Genomic DNA, 14932 nt, shown 5'->3' on the forward strand with positions numbered 1-14932 from the left:
GAAGAGAAGGCGCTGTGACAAAGCAGCGTTGATGCTGCCCAGCCTGCCATGATCATAGCTCATCTGCACAGCCATCCGAAAGTTTAATACATACTCATCAGAAGGAATGCTGGGACAATTTTGGGTTCCAACACAAAAGTTAAGCATCGAACAGGTTTTTCTTTCCATTTGATTAAATGATGCTGATTTTATTTTACTCTTGCATTAGAAACAAACATTAGTTATCTGTCGCTATTTAATTTTCTGTCTATGCAAATTGTGTTATTACAGCTGACCGCTATCAGTAAATCTTAACTCTGTCAGTCCCATTGCTTCCTTTTTTATAAAAGTACTGTATCCCCCTTTACTGTCATGCAGTGAAATTCATAAATATATTTCCTACACATATAATTTAAATGTATATAATTGTTATATGACAGAACTAAAAAGAACTTATAATTCAGTTGTATTTCAGTATAGAAATGCTTGGACATGGCTGGACACGATGGCTCACGCTGTAATCCAGGCACTTTGGGAGGCCAGGGCGGGCGGATCAACTGAGGTCAGGCGTTCGAGACCAGCCTAGCCAAGATGGTGAAACCCTGTCTCTAATAAAAATTGGCCGGGCGTGGTGGCAAGTGCCTGTAATCCCAGCTACTCGGGAGGCTGAAGCAGTAGAATCTCTTGAACCCAGGAGGCAGAGATTGCAGTGAGCCAAGATCGTACCACTGCAGTCCAGCCTGGGCAGCGAGCGAAACTCTGTCTCAAAAAAAAAAAAAAAAAAAGAAAGAAAGATGAAAGTAACTGTAAGAAAAAGCACTTTGCTGCTTTTTAAGTTATTGCCATGGAGCCAGGCACGGTGGTGCATACCTGTAGTCTCAGCTACTTGGAAGGATGAGGCGGGAGGATTCCTTGAGCCTGGAAGTTTGAGACTGCAGTATACCATGATCATACCTGTAAATAGCCACCACACTCCAACCTGGGCAACATGGCAAGACCCTGTCTCCAAATAAATAAATAAATAAATAAATATTAAGTTTTTGCCACAGGGTAGTTTGGAGTAACGAATGTTTTGTGCTCTGCAATGAAAAGGAGAAAATGTAAGTGTTTAGTAAGCCCTTGTTTGTATTTATTTTTTTGAGATGGAGTTACACTCTTGTTGCCCAGGCTGAAATGCAATGGCACAATCTTGGCTCACCGCAGCCGCCACCTCCTGGGTTCAAGTGATTCTTCTGCCTCAGCCTCCCCAGTAGCTGTGATTTATACAGGCATGCGCCACCATGCCCAGCTAATTTTTTGTATTTAGTAGAGACAGGGTTTTACCATATTGGTCAGGGTGGTCTAGAACTCCTGACCTCAGGTAATCCACCCGCCTCAGCCTCCCAAAGTGCTAGAATTACAGGCATGAGCCATCACGCTGGGCCCAGCCCTTGTTTTTTAAAAAAATATTTAAAGAATAAAATGTTACTGATTTGGCTATAAGGAAAATTAAAGTACAAATATATTTTAAATTTTAATCTATTTTGTATTGAACGTTTGAATAGTATAACAAAATACTGAAAAATGTTTGCATGTAAGTTCCTATTTTCCATCTTTAAGTCATTCCATTTCTGCCATCATTAGGTTTTGTTCAGCAAAATATGTCTTACAGGGAAAGTATTTTCTTTGCATTTTAATACTCTCACTTAGTGGCAGTACAGCTAGGATAACTGGATTTGAATCCTAGCTCCACCATTTATTTGTATGATTTTAAGCAAGTTACTTCACCTCTCCATACCTCAATTTCTTCATATGCAAAGTAGGTAATAATAATAATAACATTATAACAATACTTGGCCGGGCATGGTGACTCATGCCTATAATCCCAGCACTTTGGGAGGCCAAGGCAGGAGGATTGCTTGAGCCCAGGAGTTTGAGACCAGCCTGAGCAACATAGTGAGACTTCATCTCTACAGAAAATAAAAACAAAATTAGTAGACGTGGTGGTGTGCACCTGTAATTCTAGCCACTCAGAAGGCTGAGGAGGGAGGATTGCTTAAGCCCAGGAGGTCAAGGCTGCAGTGAGCCATGATCATGCCACTGTATTCCATCCTGGGCAACAGAGCAAGACCCTGTTTCAAATAATAATAATACTTACCTCTTTAGTTTTTTTTGAGGATTGAGGACTAACTATATAAATTTAGCACAGTATCTAGCACATTGTTAAGTGCAACTGTTAGTTACTGTTTCATTTTAGTCATTAGAAGCACTTTTAGTAGAAGTATTACTTTAAAAATATGTTTTCAGTTATGAAATAAAACACTCCTAACTATTCTCAATAAAAATTTTTTAAGAAAAAGTTAATTGTGAACATGATTAGATTACTTGTAGCACTGTGAGTTTTTGTGAATAATGGTAGTAAGGCCTCAATAACTTGCCTGTTATGTTTTTCTAATCAGTCAACATGATTTTCAGATTTTATTTTTACATTTTTATGTTATATTTCTTATGACAGGGTCTCTGTCTCCAAGGTTGGGGTGCATTGGCATGATCATAGCTCACTGCAGCCTCAACTTCCCAGGCTCAAGCAATCCTCCCACCTCAGCCTCCCAAGTAGCTGGCACCACAGTTGCACACTACTACACCCAGCTAATTTTTTATTTTTTTGTACAGATGGGGTTTCCCTGTGTTGCCCAGGCTGGAGTTGAACTCCTGAGTTCTCAAGCGATTTTCCCACCTTGGCCTTCTGAAGTGCTGGGATTACAGACATGAGCCACCATACCCAGCCAAGATTTTATATTAAGAAAAGGTTTTGGTGAGGTCTCATTTTAATTTTAGGTTTTCCATCTTGGTAGAAATATCTTGCAGTGAGCTGAGATCGTGCCACTGTACTCTAGCCTGGGTGACAGAGTGAGATTCCATCTCAAAAAAAAAAAAAAAGAAATATGAGTATAAAAATAAATTTTTTGCATAGTTGATTTTGGGAATCTTCGTATGCTTAGAAAATTAAGCTTTTTCTATTAGGTTGGTGCAAAAGTAATTGTGGTTTTTTTGCCATTAAAAGTAATGGTATAAACCATTACTTCTATTAATACAACCCTCAATTTTCATTTTCATAGCCTTTCAGAGTGGGAGTAAGCTTTGCAATCAACCTGCTGCTTTCTCTTAGCTGTACGCTTGATAAATCTGAGTCAGTGGTTGGAATGGAATCTGCTTTTCCTGTGTTGGTTACAAGCAAGCACTTTCCCTGGGTGAGTGTAGCTGCAGTATAACATAGAATTAAGACTACAGTTTCAGAATCAGCCCCGCTTGAAATGTTGGCTCTATCATTTACTAGCTGTGTGATCTTGCACAAAATCCTTAACTTCTCTGTGCCTGTTTCCTCAACTAAAATGGGATAACATTGTTATCTACCTCATGGAGTTGTTATGAAGATTAAATAATTGCATTTTAGCTGCAAGAACAGTACTTGAAACAGTAAGCACTCAACAAATGTCAGCCATTGTTATATAGATCACTACTGATGCTGGTAACCTCTTTGCCTTAATTATAGCATTGCCTTTAAGAAAGGAATATTGTTTGCAGAGATACTTCTTCTAAGAATTATGATGTTTGTGTGCAGCTACAACCTGTAAAACAATTGCCAACATGAGTTTTCAGGAGAGTGGTTTATAACCTTTTTTTTTTTTAACTACCCCAACACATTCCTGTCAGCAACAATGGGTTCTTCCACAGTGGTTCCCAAAGAAGTGTGTGTGTACCAAGCAGGGCAAGGAATAGAGTTAGAAAAAACTGCTCAAGCAGAGTGCAGTGGCACACACCTGCAGTCTCAGCCATTTGGGAGGCTGAGGCAGGAGGATTGCTTGAGGCCAGGAGTTTAAGGCTCTAGTGTGTGATGGTCATGCCTGTGAATAGCTACTGCACTCCAGGCTGGGCAACACAGCGAGACTCCATCTCAAAACAAAACAAAAAGAAAAACAAACTGCCCAGGTGAAAATCTCGCTAAAAAACTCTTTAAACTATTTCAGCACAGGTGAAATGTTCTATGCCATTTGCATTTTATCCTAGCCTTTAAGGAGATGCCTACCAACTATGTAAATTTATTGGGACTTAAACTCATTTATTTAAGTCATTCTTTTACCTTCATTGTAAATTAACCTCTGCCATACTAACTCTAGCTCTGCTTTTTCTACTTTTACAAAAATTATACATTTTTAATATTATATCTTTATAATAAAAGTTTATTGCATGCCTGCTATATATGGGGCTTCACCATAATGACAAAGAATTTTAATAAAAATAAGTCTTCTCTCTTCAGAGACTGCAGGGTCTGTTAGGGAATGTTAGCTTTACAACAGAATTGTAAAGTATAAAGTGTTGAACCTTCTAAGAGAAGTAGAAGCAAGAAACCATATTCTACTACAGCATTACACCATATGTGACTACAAGAACCATTTCTTGTGTGGATTATAAAAACCCGTTTCTATTGTATTTAACATGTGGTAAGTGGTATGTGTGGGGTATGGGGGTCTGCCCACTGACAAAAAGACCCTATTAAGGAAGAAAATAACATAATCATTTCTTTATGTGTATAGATCTGTGTTGTCTAATAGTATAGCTACTAGCCACATGTAACTGTATAAAATTTAATTAATTACAATGAAATTAAAAATTCAGTCCCATGGTTACACTAGCCACATTTCAAGGGCTCAAGTGGTCATATATGGATAGTAGCTTCCATATTGGATATTACAGAACAGAATATTCCCTTCAGTGAAGAAAATTCTATTGGACAGCACAATGTAGATGATCCATTCTGTTTTATCAGAATTTCAGAATCATGGACACCTCAGTGATATATCAAAATCTGTTTTAAGTAACCTGCATATCTTCAAAAGATTATCTTGAAACTAGGATATTGAACATGAACCTTACTTTACTAATTACATCTTATCCTTAACAAAAGGAAAGAAGTATATGTTTTTAAATCTTTAGCTGCCAAATTCACTGGACCTGGAGAAAAAAAAATACAAAGGTTCCAAATTATATGAAAAACCTCAGTGTTTACTATAAAAAGGGATTGTTGACATAGTTTCCCATTCTTTAGGTTTTGTAAGAATTTCTTAAGTTTGCAAAATGACAATATTTTAAGCTATAAATTCATGTAGCTGCTTCTGTGTCTTTAATAGATGGATAGCATTGGTTCTCAGCCAGGGGTGATTTTACCTCACAGAGGACATGTGGCGATGTCTGGAGACGTTTGTGGATGTCCACAACGGAGTGGAGGTGCTACCAGCATCTAGTGGGTAGAGGCCAGGGATGCTGCTAATCGTCCACAAGGCATAGGACAACCCCACAGCAAAGAACTGTCAGGCCCCAAAATGTCATCAGCAGTGAGGTTGAGAAACCCTGATTAATAACTTCAATACATTTTGATCATATTTTTGGGAAGTGAGAATTCCCTACCAGAAATTTGCTAAAATATGGCCAGTGATGATAATCAAACTTATATAGCCTTTATTATGCATCAAATTCTTTTCTAAGAGCTTTACATGTATTAACTCACTTAATCCTTGCAAAAACCCTTTCCATTATTATCAACTCTTTCTACAGCTAAGGCAATGTAGGCACCGAGAGGTTACATAACCTGCTGCTATGGACTGAATTGTGTCTTCCCAAAATTCAGATGTCGAAGTCCTAACCCCCAATGTGATGATATTTTGAGGCAGTTGGTGGCTTTATAAGAAGAGGATGAGAGGGATATCTCTGTTTTCATGAACATACCCAAGAAAACTATGTAGGGACACAATGAGAAGGCAGCTAGCTACCTGCCACCCCAGGAGAGAGCACTCCCCAGCCATCAGCCCTGCTGGCACCTTGATGTTAGACTTGCCAGCCTCCCAAATTGTGAGAAAATAAATTTCTGTTGTTTCAGCCACAAAACCCAGCCCATGACATTTTGTTTGGCATCCCGAGCTGACTAACAACCTGCCTAAGATGACACTGGCGGAAGGAAAATGGTCCGAATGCAGGCAGTCTGGCTCTGGAATCAACATTCTTCACCACTTGCTTAACCCTGTCTCAGTAGAATACCTTCTCTAAATGTATTTTCCTCCAAAATTGCTTTTTTAAAGTTTGTTCACATATTTCAGTTTTTAGTTCTGTAGAGCTACAAACAAACTTCATTTATAGAGAGATTTTAGAGCCGTATATTCTGTTTTCAACTATTGGCCCAACCATTTCGTGGTGTTGTATACAATTTTATTGTTTTAGTACAGTGGTTCCCCAACTTTTTTGGCACCAGGGACAGATTTCATGGAAGACAATTTTTCCGTGGTGGGATGGAAGATGGTTTTGGGATGAAACTGTTCCACCTCAGATCCTCAGGCATTAGTTAGATTCTCATAAAGAGCACCCAACCTAGATCCCTCACATGCACAGTTCACAATAGGGTTGGTGCTCCTATGATAATCTAATGCTGCCGCTGACCCGACAGGAGGCGGAACTCAGGCAGTACTGCTCGCTGGCTGCTCCCCACCTGCTGTGCAGCCTAGTTCCTAACAGGCCGGGGACTGGTACTGGTCCATGGCCCAGGCATTGGGGACACCTGTTTTATTATACTGCTGTGATTTCTGATCTAAATGCAAATGTTCGTATGCTAAAAAGGGAATTTATGTTTGTTTTAAAACACTAAGAGCGTATGAAGATATCATTGGTAAAAAATAGCATATTAAAATAATTGGTACAGTTTTCATAAATGCTAAAACAATATTGGAGCAGGTTATTACTAACATTTATTAATAGTTTCAAATTTGGTTCCAAGAGCAGATAATGGGGTGAAAGTGTTAAGCCCTTCTGCTCATGCAGAAGTATAATGAGGTCTTAATACTGGGGGTTCCTTGAAAAATCAATTATGTCTTTGATAAAATCAGGTTTAATAAAGAGATAATGGTGCATAATATAAGCAGTTAATTTTGTGTTTGGTATGGTATCTTCTTTCAAACACTAGTGAATCAGCTGGCAATACACTTGGCAACAAATACCAGAAAACCTCTGCTGCTTAAACAGATAGGGGTGTTATTGTCTCACACAGTAAGAAGTCCAGGGGTAGGAAGTCCAGGGCTGGTACAGCAGATCAGTAGTGCCATCGGAAACCAGGCTTTCTGCTGTCTGCTCTTGACCATGTCAGAGTGATGGCTTATTCTCCTGCCCTGTCTTTCATGTTCCCAAGATGAATGCTGTACTTTCAGACAGGCCTCATATTTATGTTCTTGAGAAAAATGATTTTTTTTTTTTTAGCGAGACATTGACTTGTACTCGGTAAAGGGCTCCTCTCACCAGTGTCTTTTGTTTTTTGTTTTTTGTTTTTTTTTTTTTTTTTGACAGGGTCTCATTTTGTCACCCAGGCAGGAGTGCAGTGGTGCGATCCCTGCTCACTGCAACCTCCACCTCTACCTCCTGGGTTCAAGTGATTCTTGTGCCTCAGCCTCCTGAGTAATTGGGATTACAGGCGCATGCCTCCCCAGTGTCTTTAGTCTGTAGCTCACTGGCCAGAATTACGTCACATGGGAAAAATCAGAGATGAAGCTTTTGGTTTTCCAGCTTTCACAGTAAAGGAAGAAAAGGAAAAGAATAATTGGGAATGGATGTTGAATGACTCAACCTATATTATCAGCCACAATTGATATTAACAATTAACAATTCCTGATACTTGGGTAGTTGCTGCTGCATATACTTTCTTTTCAGAGCCTCTTAGAATTGGAATCTTAGAGATTATTTTATCTCTGATATGACATCTTTGTGTTTATATTTTTGAATATGCCAACTTGTAAAGCAAAGTGTTTTTTTGATGGGCTTTTTAATGGACACATGTCCATTATGACACAAATTTGGATATCCTTAAATAAAATTATACATCTCAAAATATACATATGGAAAAAATCTGATGTTACATAAGCTGTAACACCACTTTCAGGTATTTTCCAAACTTGAATTTTATGCTGAGGTTCTAGAGAGTACCTGTTCTCTGTATTTTGAAACTCTGAATTGAAATAGCATGTGGAGGCTTTTACAAATAAAATGGTTGCTTCTATATTTGTCCTGTCAAATTTAAACTGTTTGGAAAGCTCTAAATTCAATGTTCTTAGCCAGGTGTGGTGGCTTACACCTACAATCCTAGCTACTCAGGAGGCTCTGGTGCAAGGATCACTTGAGGCCAGGAGTTTGAGACAAGCCTGGGCAACACAGGGAGACCTTGTCCCCATCTCTAAAAATGAATTAATGAACGAATGAATAAATCTAATGCTCTTACCCAGCAATTTTATTTCTACCACTGCTGCCTCAATGTCTCTACAACATTTAGCTTCTCTATTAAAGAATATAGTCAGTCAACAGAATACTGCCTGAGAGGGTCATATCCTCAATAAGATTTATTAAAGAGCTGGATATTGGGCAAAAAAATTGAAAAGATGTTTCACAGAAGAAGAAGTCTAAATAGGTAGTTGGCACATGAAAATGTGCCCATTATGCCTCATCAGAAAATCAAATTAAAATCACAATGAAACACCACTATATACCAACCTAGAATAGCTCAAATTAAGAAGACTGATAACACTAAGTCTTGGTGAAGATGTAGAGGAATCAGAACTCTTTCATTCATTGCTGGCAGGAATGAAATATGGAATAGCTGCTTTGGAAAACAGGCAGTTATTTTTTAAAGTTAAATATATACTTACCCTATGATCTCTTCTATGCTATCATCTATTCTTAGGTATTTGCTCAAGAAAAAAGAAAATATACATCCACAAAAAGACTTACAAAACAATCTTCAAAGCTGCTTTTTAAAATCTTCATATTTATAATAATAGCCCCAACCTGGAAACAACCCAAATGTTCATCAACAGAATAATGATATATTCATAGAATGGAACACTACTCAGCAGTTTAAAAAAAAAAAAAAGGTGGCAAGCACAGTGGCTGACACCTGCAATCCCAAGCTCTTTGGGAGGCTGAGGTGGGCAGATCACTTGAGGTCAGGAGTTCAAGACCAGCCCGGTTAACATGATAAAACCTCGTCTGTACTAAAAATACAAAAATTAGCCAGGTGTGGTGGTGCATGCCTGTGATCCCAGCTACTCAGGAGGCTGAAGCAAGAGAATTGCTTGAACCCAGGAGGTGGAGGTTGCAGTGAGCCGAGATCATGCTACTGCACTCCAGCCTGGGTGATAGAGTAAGACTCCATCTCAAAAAGAAAACAAAAAGGCGGGGGGCAGTGGGAACAACGGATGCAGACAACAGCATGGCTGAATCTTTATAATCTTTAGATTATGTTGAGCCAAAGAATCCAGGCACAAAAGACTACTTAACTATATGATTCTGCTCTCATGAAGTTTGAGAACAAGTAAAATTAATATATAGGAATCGAAATCAGAATGACTGCCTCTCAGCGAGGGGTATTGACTAGAAAAGGGTGTGGAAAAGCTTTCAGCAGTGAGGGAAATGATCCCTCTCTTGATTTGAGTAATGATTACATGAATGTATACATTTTCAAAACTCGTTAAACTGCACATGGAGGATGTACACATTTTACTCTATGTAAAACTAACCTGAATTTTTTTTAAAAAAGAGATGGCTACTATTATTTAAGACCATAACCAACACCCTTTTACATTTGCTACTAAATGGAAAATATAAGAAAATGCATTAATGGTGCTCCATTTGTCTTATTGTTCAACTCTTCAAGAAATCATTCAAATCAAAATAATTGTGTTCTGGTCCCCTGTGGAGGTAACCTGAGAAAGCTCCTTGGAGTTCATTAGAAGGGCCACACTTTCAAGAAGTTTCTCAAAACGCAGAAGAAATAAGTAATGGAAGAAGTGATTTTTTTTTAAGGGAAAATGTTTTATTAATTCCATCTCTCTTCTAGAATATTTTTCAGGGTTTTAAATGTACAAAATCTTAGAGCTGCCCCCAGTTAAAATATGAAAATTTTAGTGTAGCCTGAAATTCCTCACTGAACTCTGAACTCTCACTTTTCTGACAGCACACTTAGATCTTCTTAAGGATAAAAAAATATGGGCTTGGATTCTTCCCATACCTCATGCTTCAAATAGCCTTTGATGACCCTGAGGCCGTAGTGCCGTGTTTCTGTCAAACAACAGCCCAGAACTGAAGTTTTGTGAGTGCATAAGTCACTCTAATAAAGCATAGGGGCTCTGGAGTCCTCCCAACTTCACCATTCCCTGCTGTTAGGTCCTTAAGGTGAATGCAAAGTGAAAGGAGCAACTTTCAAAGTTCTTGCTGTAGTCTCCACCCTTAGCTCTCAAACTAACCCAGCAAAGTCCAGGGGGCCTCAGATCAGCCCAACCCTCTGCCAGCTCCGCCTTCACAGATTAGGGGCCGGGGACTCAGTGCTGTGCCTAAGACCTCCTTCAACTCAGCAGTAGCCCAGTGGAAGCTGCAGGATCCCAGATCCGGATCCACTGTGCATGGCAAGGCCAGCACCCCTCCCTGCCTCCAACACTGTCCACCACCATCTGCTTTGAGTTCAGCAACCTCATCTGCCCTTTATCCTAGTTAGGTACGTTTTCCAGCTCACCTCACATTCTCCTAACTCTAATTCCAAGTAGTTCTTTACATTCCCTTTTATTCCTCCAACTCCCACCCCTTCCTGACTTCTGAAACTGGTCCTCTGTGCCCTCCAATATTTACACCAACAAAATTTCCTCCATTCTCTTCCTTTCCCTACAAATTCCCTGCATTTTGTTTTCCCTGAAACCTGGTTCTTCTCCGAGGACACTGTTTCTTTTGCAACACTTCTGCTCTCCTCATCCAACTGGACCTGGCAACATGCAAGACGTCTTCATTTCTCTTCATTGCTGCTCTCTCTCCTTCCCTAAAAACACCCAGCTTTGAATCTCATGTCACTGGACTCCAGCAGTCACTGTGTCTTCTTGCAGCCCCACAAATCACTCCCTGAGTTGCTAGCTCTTAGCTCTCCATCACTACTCTTGATTATTCTTGGTGATTTCAATACCCACACGGCTGATGCTTCTCATACCCTGGCCTCTCCATCCCCTGATCTATTCTCCTCCAGTGATGTGCTCTCCATCCCTGCCTTGACTCACGCCAGTGGTCACACCCTTAAGCAAGACTCCTCAAGGGTAGCTTGCACTAGCTGCCTCCAATTCATTGATTCTCTGTTGAACTGACTCTCATAAGGTTTTCATCCCACCACTTCCTAGAAACTGCTCTTGTCAAGCATCCTAGTGACCTCCAAGTTATTACATTCACTGACTAATTCTCAGTCCTTATCCCACTGACCTCTCAGCAGCATTTGCCATAGTTGATCACTGTTTCCTCCTTGCCACTCTTTCTTCCCTTGACATCCAGGATCCACATTCTGTCTCTCCTAATACCCCACTGCCCTCACCTCCTCAAACTCTAGGGCTTGGTCCTTAGACTTCTCTGCCCTCACCCCAGAGTGATCACACCCAGTCCTGTGGCTCCAATGGCCATTTATATCTGGGGTAACTCCCAATGAGTATCTCCAGCCCAGGCCTCTCCCATGGTTCCAGACCCGTAGATGCTGTAGACTACTCAAGATTTCCATTTGGCTGTCTCCCTGGCAGGTCAAATTTAACAGGTACAAGACCGAGCTCTTGATCTTCCCCACACCCTGCTCCTCCAGAGGATTTCCCACCCCGTTTACGAGAAATTCATCCTTCCAGTTACTCAGGCCCAAAACCTTGGAATCACCCTTGCTCCTTTTCTTTCTGTCACATCCACAATCCATCCATAAGCAAACTATCTTCCCCCTCCCCTGATTTCTCACCGGGGTTACTGCAGTAGCCTCCAGACTGGTTTTTCTGTTTTAACCCTTGCCCCGCTCTGTCTGTGATCCTGTTAAAATGTCCATCTGATTGTTGAAAACTTCCAGTGACTTTCCATCACACTCAGAAGGAAAATCTAAGTTCTTGCAGTGATCAGTACTGCCTCACTGGACTGCTCTGTTTCCTCTCTGAGGACATTTCCTGCTGCGGGCCCCTCACTCTGGGCCACCCACGCTGGCCTTCTTGCTGTTACTCAAGCTCAGCAGGCTCTGAGCCAGCTGTTCCTTCTCCCTGAAGTGCTCTACCCTCAGGTAGTCACCTGGTTCACGCCCTTACCTTCAGGAGGTCTTGACTCTCATCATTTTCTCAATGCAGTCTTGCCTGACCACCCTATTTAAAAGCGAAGCCTTCTCCCTGGTGTATCTCAGCACCTCCCTTCTTCCCCACTTGATTTTTCTTCACAGCACTTACCACCATCTGTTGTGGGTTGGAAAACATGGCCACAGTATTTTGCAGCTACTCCTATCAATCTGGGCTAGGCTTGTGACCAGTAGAATGTGGCAGAAGTAATGGTGTATCAGCTCCAGAGCCTAGAACTGAAGAGATCTTGCAGCTTCTGCCTTCACCCTTTTGGAAAACTGCCCTGAGGCCATCATGCTTTGAGGAAGCCCAGGAGCAAAGACTGCAGAGAGGCTCAACCACCCCAGCTCTCCCAGCTGAGCTCAGCCACCCACCGATCCCTCAGCTGAATGCAACCATTAAGAGTGAACCCAGGTGAGACCAGCAAAGAGCTGCCCAATGAAAGCAAATCTGTATATTTATGGGATAAATGCACAGAATGAATAGACAAATGAAAGGCCAGAGCTTTCCGTGGATCTTAGTTAATATGACTTAGTACTCAGTCCTACTTTATGAATTCTCTTTTATCCATCAAAGTCATTACCTGCAATGTGCTATCAGGTATGAGGTGTTTAAGTGTCACCAGCTGAATCTGGTGTTGCATTTTCTTTACCATAGCATATGTCAAGGGTGAGGCCCACACTGTATATTGGAAATAAGACTTTCATCTTATTTGCTATTACCCAATGACTCTAATGTTACTATTGTTTATCAAAGTGGGGTGTTTAAATATTTTAAAGTATTCTTTAACATAACTCCCTCTACCCCACCAGTGGACATTTAGCTGGGGTCTCTATGTTTAACTTAATTTTTTCTTGTAATTTCCTTATTCTCTCCACTCTCAATTACTTTTATTCTCCACTGAATGTAAAAAAAAAAAAAAAAAAAAAAAAAAAAATCTCTTTAGAGCAGACTCACCGAAATTTCTAGTGAATACTTAGTACTTCTTCATTCCAGAATACAAAGTCTTTTATGCTCTACTAAAAATAACTTTGACTTTTATCCCCTTGGTTCATTCATCATTATAACCACAACACTTTTTTTCAAATAATTCCCACATTTTCTCCACATATCAAATCTATGTTTTGTGGAATTTCTTTTGCTTTTCGTTTGCTAACATTGTATTGTTTGGTCTTCTCTAATAATCTGTGTCGTCTAATAAAATCTCTTCGTTTCTGGAGAGTTGTTTAGTGGATTTTAAAAATCTCATTGTGTGAACATGTACAGTTCATCTGTATATCTGCCATAACTCATTTCCAAATGGAATCTCTATCAGGAAGTATTTTCTATTTCCTTCAGATATACCAATTACTTCATTTTCTCTCTTAGCTACTGTGACTCCTTGTTTAAGAAGAATATCCTCTGTTATGAGTACGCAGTCATTATTAAAACAATTAAAGTCTTGTTTAGAGAGGAAAATGTTTATGTTATGCCAGATTATAGATCCTAAGATTCAATATTTATGAACTTAATGTATTATAGAAAGGAGGAGTTTTAAGCAAGCATATAGATTCTTTCACCCCTATTAAAGCATATGCAACTTCTATCTTAAGTAGCCTCAAAAGCAAAATTTTTCACCATCTATTCTTGGTGTGACATGTAAGGAAGGTCAGGCTTCCTGCTGATAAGATTTCTCCTTCAGATGCACAATGATTGTTTCATTATCAGTTGCAACAGAGCTGAACTGAATGCTTAGTTTTATACTATGATACCATCCAAGCCTTATAACTAAAAATCTGTTGGTTTTGTTTTTTGGTTTTTGGTTTTTTTTTTTTTTTTTTGAGACCGGGTCTCCTTCACACTGTCACCCAGGCTGGAGTGCAGTGGCATGATCTCAGCTCACTCCAGCCTCCACCCCCCCAGCTTAAGCAGTCCTTCTACCTCAGCCTCCTGATTAGCTGGGGCTATACGCATGTGCCACCATGCCCAGATATTTTTTGTATTTTTAATAGAGACGGGGTTTTGCCGTGCTGCCCAGACTAGTCTCAAACTCCTGAACTCAAGCGATCAATCCACCTTGGCCTCCCAAAGTACTGGGATTACAGGCGTAAGCCACCACACCCGGCAGAAAAGTCTGCTATTTTAAAGGGAAACAGAGGAGAAGAATCATTTGTGAATAGCATCTCAGCTTTCTCCTTTGTGTGTCACACTAGATTCTTTTACCCCCAAGCTTCTCTATGCCACAGGGACAATGCTGAGTGAAAAGTGCCCTGGAATGGACTATGAGGCGCTAAGTTCCTAGTCTAAAGCCAGCATTTAAGTTTTTTCTGGTCTGTTTTCTTCATGTACAGGAAGAGCTTAGACTAGGTACACACTATGATAATATGCATTGTATTTAACTCTGTGATTACTGGATAATTGGAGTTAATAGGAAAGTGAGTGGTTTTCAACTGACATTTCCTGAAAGCTGGAAAATGAATTGTTCCCTCCTCTATGTTCCCCTTGGATTTGGTGCCTACCAGTGGAGCAGCCTCTAACTACACTGTGTCATGGTTATCATGGTAAATGGGGCCACCACACATAGACCCCTTGCGACAGACCCACCCTCCTGTGCTGTCTGGAGAGCTGTCCTTCATCCTAAGGCCAACCCTTCCCCTGTGCTTTGAACATGCCTCCTCTGTCTCCTCAGGAAACTTAGGTGGTTTTCTCTTATATTTTAACATTGCCCTCTAACCTGGATCCTTCCTGTCAGCCCTTGTTTTTTTTTTTTGTTTTTTTTTTTTTTTGTTTGTTTGTTTGTTTTT

The sequence above is a fragment of the Macaca thibetana genome, chromosome 2 (assembly GCF_024542745.1).
Source record: "Macaca thibetana thibetana isolate TM-01 chromosome 2, ASM2454274v1, whole genome shotgun sequence".
NCBI lineage: Eukaryota > Metazoa > Chordata > Mammalia > Primates > Cercopithecidae > Macaca > Macaca thibetana.